This window comes from Dysidea avara, chromosome 3 (genome assembly GCF_963678975.1).
Source record: "Dysidea avara chromosome 3, odDysAvar1.4, whole genome shotgun sequence".
Taxonomy (NCBI): domain Eukaryota; kingdom Metazoa; phylum Porifera; class Demospongiae; order Dictyoceratida; family Dysideidae; genus Dysidea; species Dysidea avara.
In genome coordinates this window covers 45,936,850-45,952,303 of record NC_089274.1, presented here as the reverse complement: position 1 = coordinate 45,952,303, position 15,454 = coordinate 45,936,850, and the positions used below count along the sequence as shown (strand labels likewise).

The 15,454-nt window shown below is 37.1% G+C and overlaps 1 long non-coding RNA gene across 1 annotated transcript; it reads left to right on the top strand.

Moving 5' to 3' along the window:
- The first annotated feature begins 2,381 nt into the window (after positions 1–2,381).
- LOC136251312 (uncharacterized) lies at positions 2,382–10,187 on the top strand. The gene is made up of 3 exons (XR_010699004.1): positions 2,382–2,479; positions 9,871–9,947; positions 9,997–10,187. It is a non-coding gene; the product is annotated as an uncharacterized lncRNA (long non-coding RNA).
- The last annotated feature ends 5,267 nt before the right edge of the window (positions 10,188–15,454 follow it).

Genomic DNA, 15,454 nt, shown 5'->3' with positions numbered 1-15,454 from the left:
CCATAGAATTCAGGAGTCGTTGGTGGAGTACCTTGTCAAAAGGCTTTGGAGAAACCAAGCATGCAGGTGTCAACTAGTTTTCTGTCATTAGCAAGATCATCAATGATAGTTAGAGTTGTGTTTCACAGATCTGAAACTGTATTGATGTTTCAATATAACATTATGGATATCAGATAATTCATTACGTGACTACATGTTATATGTTCTGAAGTTTATGGATGTTAATAAAATAGGACAATAATTTTTGGCATCGGTTCTTGATCCTGCTTTGTATGCTGGTGTAACATAAGCTTGTTTCCACACAGATGGTATGATTCCAGTCCTTAGTGAGGATTGAAATAAGTGTGTTAGCATAGGTGCTATTTCATTGGTAGTGTGGATTGCAGTCTAATGGTAACTTGCATACATCTGAGGTGAGTAATCTCAATGTTGTTGATAGTGGGATGGGCCTTTGTGTGGAAAATTGTTAAGTCTTTGGTAGTAAACACGGTTTGAAATTGATGATTAACTAAGTATTTCTGATTTTTGTTGAGAGTCGAAGACTATAAGCTACCAGTTTGAGATTGACTGTTAACGGTTTATGTTTTTCTCCTGTATCTCCAAAAGTATTTTACCATTCATGTTGTCAGAAAATAAGGCATTGGAGAAGATAGATAGTGTGCTACTGCTGCAGCCGCTGCCTCATTAAATTGCGTATTTTTGATGAACATCTTTGTATTCCCTCCATTTATTATCACTGTTGTAATGTTTCGAGTCGATGCTTTTTTCTGATGAGTTTTTTTAGAGAGGCTGACATCCAGGGATGATTTATTTTGTTGTGGATACATTATTACTCGGAATGTGATCACCAATTAGTTTTACAATGTAGGGGCAGGGATGAAGTCAAACAGTCGAGAATTGTGTATGCATGCGTGTGTGGTGTGTGTATATAGCAGACATGGGGCCAAGTACATTTAAAAATACTTAAGTAAAGTACAAGTACTTTTGAATTTTCCAAGTACATGTACAAGTACTCCGCAGCAATCAAAAGAGTACTTTAGTAAAGTACAAGTACATGCTGGAAGTACTTAAGTAAAGTACAAGTACATTTTGCTGTAGTAAAATATATGCTGTATTCAGTGTATTGTAGTATGTAAGTGCGCCTAGGGGGTTGATTTTTGTCAACCATTCTCTCTCTTAAACTCTTAAAATTCACTGACTTGAATAGCAGCATTGTTTTTGTTTGCCAGAATGCTATGACATCATTAATCGTGGCAACATGGTACATAGTAAGGTTGGGGAAGGCAGTAGAAGAATCGCAAAAAGTTGTAAACTGCACCTTCACCCACTGTGTACAAACTACATACAATGTTTGCAGTACTTACAAGTACTTAAAAATACTTTAAGTACTCAAGTACATACAAGTACTTAGCAAAGTACTTGAGTATAAGTACAAGTACATTGGGGAAATTAAGAAAGTATTTAAAGTAAAGTACAAGTTCTTTCAAATCTGTACTTAAGTGTACTTAAGTATAAGTACTCATGTACTTGGCCCCATGTCTGGTATATAGTGTAGTCTGTCTTCTTCTCTTGCTCACAGGGCTCCACTGAAAATTAGTTTTTGGTTACTGAGTGGATCCCCTGTTTAAAAATTACAATTACAATTATGTATCTGTGTGTGAATCAAAGCAGTGGTACTTAGTGATGTTCAATGTTTAGTGATAGCTACTTAGTTCCTGTTGTTGTTTCCTTGAGCAAGAAGCCTACATACTTGAATTGCTCTAGTGTACTCAGCTGTATAATTGGAACCTTGTGATCTGGTGCCAACCAACTGTCCATGTCTTGTGTAGTGTGATGTTGGGGGGACTTCAGGTTCCATAAGACCAATCAGTTTTCTTTAACACTTTTGTAGTGCTTTGATTTTGTACTAACTACTAATCCAAGATTGTAACAATGTTTTCACATATGGGACCCCTGCTCTAAAGGTAGATTTTTCTTCTGGAGAACTCGGAATCTTAATAACACAGTATGTCATGGTCACTTACACCAGGAAAAGGTTGGCAGAACTGAACCAGATCAGGATCTGTAGTAAAGCATAGATCTAGTAAGTTGGTACCTCTAGTAGGAAGTGTCTTGTTGTGTCTCTTAATGTAGGTGATGTGTATGATTTAAAAATATTTCCAGTAGACCAGTCAATACCAAGCAGACAGTTAAAGTCATCACCAAGTATCATTTTGACGCTTGGAAATTAGTGTGATCTCAGAAATGTGTTGCAGAGAATCTCTTAGCTAGGTTATTCACCTATTGGATCTTGTAACATCTCATTTGATGGTTTCAAAAAAAAATTATATTTGAACCGCATGGCGCGCAGCGCGAACGGTTTAAAATAATTATAATTACCCAGTAAATCTATTTTATCCTCGTGACTCGACACTCAATTTGGTGCAAAACTGCAGTTGAAGTTGCTGGCTTCTTCCCATTGGTTGTAATCCGAAAAGAGGTGAGTGTTTTTGTCAATCATGTTAATTGTTTATCCGCAATTAGCGATCGGTTGCATGTCCGTCGCATGCAATTTAGCCTAAGCTAACGAAATTCGGGTTTTTATATTGCATTTGCTTATGAAGAAGTAAGAGCTAAGAAAAATGCATGACAAACAGTGCATAAAATTAGACTCGCCGGCAGCCGACACATCAGTGCATAAAATTAGACTAGCCGGCAGCCGACACATCAGTGCACGCTAATTATTTTTAGAGGCATATGAAGATGCTAGAGAAAACTTTTGACACATTTACTGTACATTGATTTTTTATACAAATTAAAAGTTACGGAAATATGTGGAGCACGCATTATAGCGGAATCAACGCATTATAGCGGAATCAACTGTACAGGGACGGATCCAGGAGTTGGCAAGGGGAGGGGCACAAACAGGCTAAGTTGTAGGTGGTTGGGGAGAGCAGATTCTCTTGTTAGTTGCTATTTATTTTAAGCAGCAATGATCACTCCTTAGTAGGTTGATTTTTGTCATTATAGCCTTTGCAGATGGTTGTGAAATCTTAAAAGCGCTTAGTACGTACAAAGGTACTGGACGAGTTTGACTCCTCTTTAACTTTAGGTTAGGTGAGTTTGCAGTTTTCATAAATTGATTTTGGTCTGATCAGGTACATAGAGTCTATCAAAGAAGTATGCCTCTTTCACAGAAGGGAATGGAGGGGGGGCATTTGTCCCAAATGCCCCATCCTGCATCCACCATTACTGTAAATAACTGCCACTATATGCTATGTGAAAGTGTTTAAATACAACAAAAAGTTCCATATTAAGAAGTTTGCAGACATTTGTTATCTTTTTTGTCCATGACAAAAATGCCAGCTGGAACAGGCATGTTTCGATTGAAAAACCATTAAAAATTAAATTAGTTATTGTGTACCGTCTACCTCGAGTCTGTTTAGTAACTTTCTGGTTGTGATATGTGTAGAGCAACTCTGCGAGTACAATGATACCAGAAGCAATCCAACTCATTGAAATTTTGGTGCATCAAAATGGCCTAAACCAACTCAGTGTAGCAAAATTCTCCGTACATTTTGTATTGGGCATGTCGGGGGCATGTAATAAAAAGTGTAATAACTCACGACACGTGATGGTTACCTCAGATTTTAGACCAGATTTAGAAAGAGCAGTGAATAGCAATTAAAAAGATCTATAGCAGAAGGATAGCGAAGTACAAGGTTGAAAATCACTTACTTTTCTATGATGAATTGAATGGTGGATATTTGGAATGGAATGCTCTGAAGCAATTTTGACAACTTGACACCAAATAACCTTCACTACATTAGTGTTACAATTAAACAAAAGCATTATGAATTGGTTCTGCAGGTTAGTTTGTGAAAATTAAAGTGTTTCATGATTAAGCACCATTCCATGTAGCAAACTTCTTCATATGGATGACATTATATAGAGAGAAAAAAACATACTACATGTAAGACATCAGCGCAACTTTAAGTTTGTGTGTATAGTGGTGGATTGAGAGCCTGACTGTAACAAACAGTTGGTCCCCACTGGATATCGGAATGATGTACCCATGTCACACTGAAGGTAGCATATAAAACTGGAGTGCAGTATCTATCAATCATGAAAGATGGTATATACAATTACAATGCAGTGGAACCTCTCTTATCCGGGCGGTCTGGTACATACTGCTGTCCGTATCTCAGAAATGTCCATAACTAAGAATAGCATGCTATTATGCTAAAGTAACTAATTAAAAAAACAAACATTGCCATTATTGCTATCAGTTAGTGCTATATATGCAGTTTAATGGGCAGAGGGGAAGTCACTACAGAGCATTCATGGTCACTCCCCTGGGCTGTAAGTTATAGTTATATCCCGGTACGAGGGTGATATCATTGTTATTACACGAGTCCGAGGCGGAGCCGAGGACGAGTGTAATAACAATGATATCATCCGAGTATACGGGATATAACTGTTTTATATCCCAGTGCGCGGGAGTGCGCAGAAGTTTACGGATAGTAAATTAAGTTCCGGTTTGAGTTCCTGTCACTGCTCAAGATTTCGTCCGAATTGTGTGGAGATTCTACTTCGTAGCTACAAGAGAGACCTTACATACTGCCTACAAACTGTAGCGAAGGGCGGTGTTATGAAGCAGCAGTTCCAGGTACGATTCGCCTTTGTCAGAAATTGGTATGGTGGTGTCGCATGGTGTGCAAGAGAAAAATAAAGACCAACAAGTGGCTACCATAGTCCGAGATAGAACGATGAAGCTAGAGGAAGTTAGTTCTTCATAATAGTGGCCATTGGGAGTGATTGCTGGAGCAAAAATCGTTACGGACTGTTTTTGACATTTGTTAAACTATCACGGTATTGGTAACTTGTAGTGTTATTGTGTAAAGGATTAACAGTTTTCTTGTAAGATTTAGCTAGTTTTTAAGTGCTGTATTGGTGTGTTTTGTATCAATATTTCTTTATTTGGCTCTTTGTTCCATTGGTAAACAATGCCATTCGTGGTTATTATGATGTCACGAAAGAGACTGAGTGGCTCCGCAACAGGGTGATAAGTTAGTTATCACTGGGTGATAACTAATATATCGTACAGTAGCAGCGCCGCTCTGTCTAGCTGTATGGTAGTTATAACCCAGCGCGGCGCTTTGATACTCCCACGCACTGGGGTTTAAAATGCGTTATCACCTAGCAACCAACTGGTAGTTATTAAACAAGCCACCAAACAGGTAAACAGCAACCTTGAGACTCCCTCCTTGTGCTTTCATCTAAACCAAACTTCATTATGGTCAATAAACTACAAGCCACATGACCAATTTGGGCTGTCCAGACAATGGAGGTGCCTGGATAATAGAGGTCTGAGGCTCCACTGTATCTGTGTGTTCAGTAGCCATGAACCAAGTTTGTAGAAATCAGTTTGCCTGATACTGCCTCAGTACATCACATTCAGTTACAGTATTGTCATTGTCCATTGCAGTTCATGGTATTTGCATGCGTAAGAGAAACAATACCTTGTGGTATTGTTTATAAGGTATTGTTTCTCCTCTTTGATGTCCCAAGTACAGTAGTGCTTAACAGTAATGCATCTACAAACACAAGATGATGTAGTGGCCTCAATGCCATAACTTAAATACATTTATATTCTGGGATGTAATAATGTACTAGTTTATCACAGGTTTCACTAGGATACAGTCAGCTTTTATTTATGGCATCTATTATACTTGCAGGAACACTTTTTAGTAACCGGCTGTAGCAATGTAGGGTTTTTCCTGAGTAATCACATAGTGGTTTAATTTGCCATACATTAGTCCCAATAGTAGGAGTGTAATTAATCCCAAATCACCTGGCCTTGTTTCTGTAATTGCACTGTAATATAGCCAATAAAATAGCAGAATAACAGAAGCCTTTTAAGTGCAACAAGAAAGTGATATAATGAATAGCCAATCAAATAAGCTGACAATAGAAGTCTTTTAAGTGCAACATATGTAGACATTTTGATTAGCCAATCAGAATTGCTGACACGTGAAGCCTTTTAAGTGTAACAACAAATGATGTAATACAAAGAAGGATGATGCAATCACCTGGTAGAAGTTAATGGCCACATAGAACTGGATAGATGTGTACTACAAACCACAAAGGGTGGTCACTATGTGATTAGTAGGCAATCACACGCATTTTCGTGTAATTATGGAATAATTGCACTCAAATGTGTGTGATTACCTATACTAATTAAGGCCCTGTTGTTGTAAGGACATTCCAGTGTTACTTCTCACAAATATTTTGCCCTCGGTGCTAGTAGGGATTTAGTAATCATAATAGACTGAAACTTTTAACTGTTCACTCCTTTGTTACGTACTATAGACAACAGAAAATAGAATTCGAGAAATACCCTAGGTTTTACTCAGCTGGTCACAATTTGTAGTTTCTGACTAGAGGTTTTGCAACAACACAGCTTGATTAAAGTGGTGTAACTTAATATTGCATTGATATGAAACTTTGATGCATTCTGAACTTACCCAAGGCCATTTCTTTTGACAAAAAGTGTCCTTGCAATACTTGCACTGAGATTTAAGACAGTTATATCCCATATACTCAGATAATATTGTTGTTATTACACTTGTCATGTGGTATGGCTATAACTTGTGTACCATATATCCTAATTTTGTACAACATTGTTACATACCTAATACTCTCCATTACGTAAAAGTTTGATACACACAGCTGCACACAGATTGTCTGCTAAAAACAAAAGTTATAATATAACCATGAAACATAACCTAACTATTATAGTGCTGTGGAGGCCTAGAAGGGTGTCTATTCTTAGTGTATAGAGTTTCATCCACTGCTGGTATAGAAGGCAAGGACAGTTGTGAAAATGATTTGCTTGCAGTTGGTTGCTTTCAAGCAGATTCATTGCTAGTAGAGATATCTCAGATTAGGTCTATCCCATTTCTAGAAGTTGTTGGTGACACAATAAGCTGACACCAGCTCTGTCTGAGTGTTCTTGCAAAGTTTGCACGTAGGAACAACTTTAGATACAACCTTTTCAGTACATTTGTGTAAATCTAATGCCCAACAGTTAAACAAAGCTAGTAGTATGGTGGCATACTTCACTAACGAGTTCTAATTCCTCTTATAAAACCTGCAAAACTCCACTCAGCACCTCTTTCTTGATTATTTCTCTCCAGTAGGTGTCAGTACTCCAAATGCTGATCCTCTTGTTGCTTGGTTAACACTGCTACTAACCCAAAAGAGGATGCATCAGCACAGACCATGGTTAGCAAAAACAGGGCAATCACCACACCAAGAAACCTACACAAGTATCTCCCACCCAGCTGTGTTTGTCAGTATACCTGAAGAGTATTGGATTCTTCAGTGGTTTCAATAAATCTCAGTTCATCACCATCATTGACTACTGCTTTGACTGCATGGATCCATGCTTCAACACACTGTTTGAAAATGTCCACACTTGTGGCCACTTTTGACAAGTAGCAGTCTTAGCTGGACATTTTTCTTAACCAACATGATTTTGCCGGCAAACTGTCTTTTTACTTTTGTGTTTGTTACTCAATCCAACAGCATCAATGTTCGATGAAGTGTCAGCCCGTACTATCGGTTGCTAATTCGTTATAAATTCTCTCGCAAACTAAAGTTACAGCTTTATCTGAGGTAAGATCTGCTTCCAATTGAAGATTCTCAGAGAGCAGAGCCACAGAGCCCATGCAACCACTATGCAATTTTGAATCATTTCTTCTTTTAGAGCACTGTAATTGCAGTGTTTGGACAAGTTGTACAACGAAATTATTAAATTCTCCTTCCTGCTTGCACTGTTTGAATTTTGAAAATAACTTTTAGCTTCTTCACACAATGAGATTCAAACCTCCACAAAACTGTTGTGGAAGAGTTTTTCTGGTCATTGATGAGGTTAGAGGATTGAATAATATCAGCAGCATCACCCATTATTGTGTAGGTGAGGTTATAACTCGCTGTGTTGAACTCCTATGGGTTAGTCCAGAAGCTTGACAAAATCTCTCAAAACATGTGGTCCACTGTGGTTTGCCTATGTCCAAACGTTTAGGAATTATATACTGACAAGTTGTCTTATCTAAATTTGTTTATATTGACATCTCAAAGTATTTCAATATTCTTCCATTAATGTAGCCATACAAGTTTTTGCATGTTATATGGGTTCATTTAAACCATGCATTTTTGATGTGTCGTCTTACTCGTTTATTCATTGTTGACTGTACACATTTCTGTTGTGTATTGTGGGCATGTCTACACACATGCTGGTTGCTGAAAAGGCTGATGCATTAAAATAAGTGATGGAAATCGAAATGCTTGCCCAATATATCTGGACAGAAAATAGTGGCCTAACTGAGGCTTTACTGAATATTTAATTTATGCCACATTCATAAAACTTAGAGAATTTACCTTTGGGGGGACCATAGAACTAAAAGGCAATGAAACAAGGGAGGTCATCTACACCTGCAGTTATACTAGTGGACATTTAATTCCTGCTTCAGTCAAATACAGCTATATAGCCTGTCAGTAATATAGCCATGACTGAATTAGGAGTTAAATGTCTTCTAGTAATGTATATTGCATACACTACTAGCTAGCTACAATAATAATCTGTTATAACTCTTCTGTCTTGTTATCCTGGGTACAACAATATATATCAAGTGTTAAAAATTAAGCAACTACAACTTATCACGTTTGCATGAAAAATCAAGATACTCTAATAGAACGGTCACTACAAAATCTCAATAGACAAATAGTATACGTAACTTGGAAGGAATTTAATACACTATTGTGAATAATAATAAAAAAACTCTACTGCAAATAAATACAGGCACTATAAATAACTTTATATGCCAAGCAAGTACAAAATTTTGGAACAATTATCAGTACCAACATAGATCTTGGTATCAGATTTTTCTGTATTGGTAAAGCACTAGTTTGTTTCATATCATTGCATCTGTAGATAAGAAGAACAATGATTTGTGTAAAACAAACCTCAAAGCCAGTTTATAGTTGTTTTTGGAGTATATATTTAAAATACAAATGGTGTGCAAAAACAGCCAAGTTGTATAAAAGGGTGTAGTTTTCAAAAAGCTTGGGTGAAAAAAGTTATGAAATCAAAGATGGCAGTCATGAAATGGCTGCAGTGATGTTAATGTTAATAATGAAGGCAGCGCCCTTTTTATACAGCTTGGCTGTTTTTGCATGGTACATATGTGTGTGTGTGCGTGCATGCGTGCGTGCGTGTGTGTGCAGTGTTGGGAGTAACGCGTTATGTAATATTATTACTTTTGTGGTACCTAAGTAATATAATGAAATATGCTATAAAAACAGGTAATATAACTCAAGTTACTTTACTTACAAATGTAATGCGCTACCTAAGTAATATAGTTACTGTAACAAGTCTAATATTACATAAAGCTTATTCACCAGCTTCTTACTTATAACCAAGATTTGTACATTGTCCAACAGCACAATCATGTCACGTGATGAGGTGGTAGTTTCACACGTGACAGCTTAAGGCTGTGGACACAAAGTAATATAATATATAATCTTATTATAGTTACTTTATTTTATGGGTAATATGTAACTGTAACTAAATAATTCTGTTGCAAGTAATATGTAAATGTTACTTTTAAAAAGTAAATTGCCCAACACTGGTGTGTATGTGTGTATATTAATTTAACTAGTAAGGCATAAAATAAATCATACAAACATGTTACAAAAGTGTACAAAAAAGCACATGACAGTAACTAGTAATTTACCAACTAGTTACTTTATAAAAGCATCTGTAACTAATTTAATTACTAGTTATACTATTCTGAAGTAGCTACCCCAATTCTGTTTGCTTTACAGATTGATTGTGTGTACTAAAATGGGTGGGCGATTGTTCTACCTTATCATGCTGTCATTCTGTCATGTTCCATATTCAGGTATGGGAACTCTAATCTTGTCATGTACTTAACATTAAACATGTATTAGATGAACAAGTGTGTACTGACCCTGTTAATATCCAGCAAGATGGAGACAGTCAATTGGGTCGTAATAGACTAGCAATTTTTCCACGTCTCAACTTTACTTGTGATGGTAGAATAACTAACATTAGAGCTGAAGTGATTAGGAGTAATCCAAGACGTGATTCTTTAAGTTTCCAAGTATGGCGATCATCATCACCTGGTTCAATGACGTATAACAGAATTAGTGAAGTTCTGTTACAATCAGATAATCAAACGACTAGAAGGAGAAATAATCTTTATGATGCAAATATTGTACTTACTGGCAATAGCAGAATAGAATTTCAGTCAGGAGATATTGTTGGATATTTTCATCCAAATGATATTCGACATTCTGTAAGAGACATACTAACTGATGGATATGTACAGTATCGGTTTAATGGATCACCTCCTCCAACATCAGTTGATCTCAGTATGCGAGATGCCATGATTAATTCTCGACAGCCACTGATTCAATTCGCAATAGGTATGTACATACAGATTTAAAAGTAATAGTGTTTCTTATGGAATTCCAGAATTGTATTAGAACAATAAATGTTTTTTACAAATCTTTAATATATTTGCATATGTAAAATACTATTATCCCAAAGATCCAGTGTTTGGTTCCTGCCCATGATAACTTTTTCTTCACAGTGCCACCTTTTTATGACATTATCAGATACTAGCATTGGTACCTGCTTTTGTACAGGACCATTTCACATTCCACATTAACCACAATGACAAATCAGGAATGAAGCATGTCCTAAAGTGTAGCATGCGTGGTGACTTTTTTACACGAATCTTATTCCATCATGCAAGCCTATTAATAATAAGGTTATGTGAAGATGCAGGTTAAGAACAGCATGTAGGCTAAAAAATTATTATTATCAAGACACGTGCAGCTTATGTGGTGCTAATAGTACTTGTCTCATCATGCTAGAAGGATTCAATACAGAAAATATTTAAAGCAGTGCTATTCACTGTAGCTATATTACAAGTAAAGATTTGACACACAGGTGCAGGCTAATAGGGAAGCACTAAAAATTGAAGTTACAAAGGAAGAGTGTGGCCCTGACTAGACATTGGGTGACCTGCAGTTCGAATCCTGGGGTTGGAGGGATTTTTTTCCTTACTTTGGTCCCTTTTCTGTTACACCTTATCAGTCAGTCAGTAAGTCAAGTCATTAGGTCTAAGTCCCTGAAACTAGGTAATCCTAAGGCTGCAGCACATGTTGCTGTCAGACCTTCAGTGCTGGTCACTGTAAAGTGCTAATAATAAATACTTTAGGTTTAAGGAAGAAAATCCATCCCTCCTGAAGGAAGACTGAGTGTGGCCCCGACTAGACATTGGGTGACCTGCAGTTCGAATCCTGGGGCTGGAGGGATTTTTTCCTTACTTTGGCCCCTTTTCTGTTACACCTTATCAGTCAGTCAGTAAGTCAAGTCATTAGGTCTAAGTCCCTGAAATTAGGTAATCCTAAGGCTGCAGCACATGTTGCTGTCAGACCTTCAGTGCTGGTCACTGTAAAGTGCTAATAATAATAAAGGCACATACTCTAATAGAACACACAGACAAACAAACATGCAGCCAATTTGTCTGCCCATGCCTGCCCTATACCTATCAAATGTGCTAGTGCATGCTTTTCCAACAGTCCACATGTGGAATGTACCTCAAGTTTTCCTCTACACCAATGCCTTCAACACTCTGTAAAGAACAAGTAAAAGCATGGGGTGATTTGTAATACCACACTTGGATTTGCCAGATGATGAGCACTTAATTTTGGTAAAGACTCATGTTGATATGTGCTTTTGCTGCTGAGTTAGTGACGTCATGAGGAATGGAATGCAGACAGACAGTTTTTCAGCTTTATCATACAGTATGATAGTACACTTGTATATTAGGTTTGGGGTATTCTTGCTAAAAATATCGCTCTAAAACCAGCCTCACAATACCTTCATGGCACCTTGGCAGTATTAGTTAGGTATAACCATGCCCAAAAGTGAGACCCAAAATGCTTCAAAAAAGTTGCTTTAAAATTATTATTTAGTGGAAATTTCTACTGACTGACTGCCTAACTGACTATTGCCTTCAAACAAGCTGAACTTGATAACAGCTAATGCTACTAGTTTGATTTTTCACTGTTTGACGTGGCTTCAGCCCAGCAGGTGCCTTTGGCATACCACAGTACATACAATGCTTGCTTCATGGGTCTACCTGTGTCCTCCTTTGTGTCCCATTTATCTTTTGCTGATAGCGCAAGGTGTCAATTTGCGGTAGTGCTGCGTGATGGTTGCCTTATAATGTTTGTAATGGAAGTCATCAAGTTTCCTGTTGTGATTGGATTGATTACAGGGATCCTTCTTGTAGTGTTCTTTGTTTATTTATAACACTGAGTTCAAGTAGGGATCAAGGAAGTGAAACAAGGGAAGTCACCTACACCTGAAGATATACTAGTGAACATTTATTCCCTACTTCAGTCTAGCTATACCCATGACTGAATTAGGGATTAAATCTCTACTAGCATATCTTCAGGAGTAGGTGACCTTAATTGAAATTAAATTCCTTTTTTTAGCAACATAGCCCCCAAAATTATCCAAATCATACACTTTTTCATGAAAGTATGTAATATGTAGTGCTCCTTATGACATGTTTTTCTTGATATAGTGCCATTGCAGATTGGCCTTTGGTGACCTTTGTGGCCACTTTTTCACAGAACTTTGACTATTTTTGTCTTTATCTCCCTGAGGCATTAATTGTTATGGTACCAAAGAAAAGATCTTGTGGAACGAAATAACTTGGTTTTTATTTGAAGTTAATAGGTAATTTCATTTCAAAGTTATGATCACTTTTATTAGCTGCAAAATTCTTTGAGTTAACTGCTCTTGGGGTATACATTACCTAAGGGGAGGTAAATTTTTGCAAAATTCATGGGTAATATAAATGATCATAACTTTGGAATGAAATCACCTGTTAACTTTAAATAACACTAAGTTGTTTCATTTAACAGGATCTTTATTTTGGTACCATGTTTTAACTAGTTAATTAATGCCTCAGGGATATAGACACAGAAATGATTAAATTTCTGGGGAAAAAATGGCCATAAAGGTCACCAAAGGTCAAATCTGTGATGACACTACAGTATATCAAAAAAAATTATGTCATGGGGAGTACTACTTATTAGTGCTGAAACGAATAGCATTTTTTAATATTCGAATAGTTGTGAAAAAAATGACCGGATATTCGGTTATTCTTTAATGCTTATTATACTTCTATTAAACAAGTACTGAAACCTTTTTTTTGTTATGGAGCAAGGTAAAGCCTAACAGCTATTTCTGTCTTTTCTAAAATAGAATTTTTATAGCATAGATACATCACTTCATTCACAATCTTAAGTTTCAAGGCTGGCTTTTCCATCAGAATACAGTGTACAAAATACTAACGATTATCTGAATAATGTGTTAACGAATCGAATAGTGTCATGCCGACCAAATAGTCAAAAAACCGAATAATTGTTTCAGCACTACTACTTATGTGGAAAGTTTCATGCCTTTATGAAAAATGCATGATTTTTGTGTTGTGCTGCTATTATTATTACTATTATACTAGTGTAATAGAAAGTTATTATGTAGTGAAAGAAGAGATGATGAGGAAAAGTCCCTACTTAGCATTGTAGCAATGTGGGAATATCCCTAAACTGGCATGTTGCAAAGCCTTCATTTGATCTTGTTTAGAATATGATCATTTACTGTATTACGGAGCTGCCAATACTCATTTTGATTGGATTCTCTTCAACATCGTGCTGAAGATATTTGATCAACTACTTTTGCCATCCTTATTTTCCTATTGCCAGGCAGCAGCCTTTGGTTTGGTTTGCAGTGGTGAGGGCTATGAAAATCTGCAGACTTTCTGTCCACATTTTGCCACCTACAACACTAGATGGTCTTGTTTTTCTATTCTTGATGACCCAGCTAAAGATTATCGTCTAGCTGTCCCTGAGACTTTTAAGAGTCACTGGATAGATTTTTACAAAGCTGGAGTGTATCTGCTGTCCATGTGTGGAATACTTTGCCTGCTCCTTTGCTAACTGGTACCATCAAATGGCGAGATGTTATGAGGACACTTCAACATTACATAACTGTAACTAGTAACTGTTTCTGTTATTGCTGTATTGTTGTACTAATGTCTATACTTCAAGTGAGTATCCATTCACTGGACTGGACTACTGGACTGGACTACTGGACTGGACTACTGGACTGGTATATTTTTGGTTTTTGCACATTCTGTGATTAAACTTTATTGAGTCTCACAAGTCAAGGGTCCTGAGGGAACCTACAGCCCACTACTAAATGCTGAATATGAGCAGTGGAGTATGCGATAACTGTCTTTTAATATTTTCGCTGTGATTTATTATGTCCTACAACACTTATTCCCTACCCTGGTGTACAGTAATGCTGTAGGGAATGTATATCAGCAATAATTAACCAGCGATCGACTTGCCAGTTGACAATATCCTTCAAGATATCCTTAGTGTGAGCTCAGGAATTGAGCTAGCATGGACAGACTTGTTTTCAGTGCTGCGGGACACAATGATTATAATTATGCACATGCTGAAAAAATTTCTAATTGATAAGTCTTTCTCCAGAAGTAAAGGTCTTGCCACGCAAGACTATACTATATATAGCTTGCTCCTTGAGCTCACACTGAGGATACCTTGTCAACTGGCGAGTTGATCGCTGGTTAACTATTGCTGATATACATTCCCTACAGCATTACTATACACCAGGGTAAGGAATAAGTGTTGTAGGACACAGCAAAATTATTAAGACAGTTATCGCATACTCCACTGCTCATATTCAGCATTTAGTAGTGGGCTGTAGGTTCCCTCAGGACCCTTGGCTTGCAAGACTCAATAAATTTTAACCACAGAATGTGCAAAAACGAAAAATATGCCAGTCCAGTAGTCCAGTCCAGTATTCCAGTCCAGTAGTCCAGTCCAGTGAATGGATATGTCCTATACTTGAAGAAGCATTACTGTACCATAGCAAAAATGTTTTTTCACCATCTTTTCAATGCCAAGTAGGGATTTTCCCTCATAGCTACCATCATTTCTTATTTCACTACTTTTGAGCCTATTTTGTTTAATTAATAATTTTTATTACACTAGTTTGTTAATTATTTTAATATGAAGTGCACTCCATTCTGGAGTACTGATCCATTCAGCCACTATTTCTGGGTTTGCAGAATTGGAGAAAGATGCTCAGCACAAGTAGGTAGTAGAGGCGACAGGAGGTGTAGCTTTGGTGTTTGGACACCTTTGCACATAGAGATCTTTTGCTCCATTGCTTGGACTTCCACTGTATGTAACAGTTTGTCTACAGGCAATGTATTTTGTCATTTTATTGAACAATTGAGTGTTCAATTATACTGGTATAGTGTTAAAATCACTC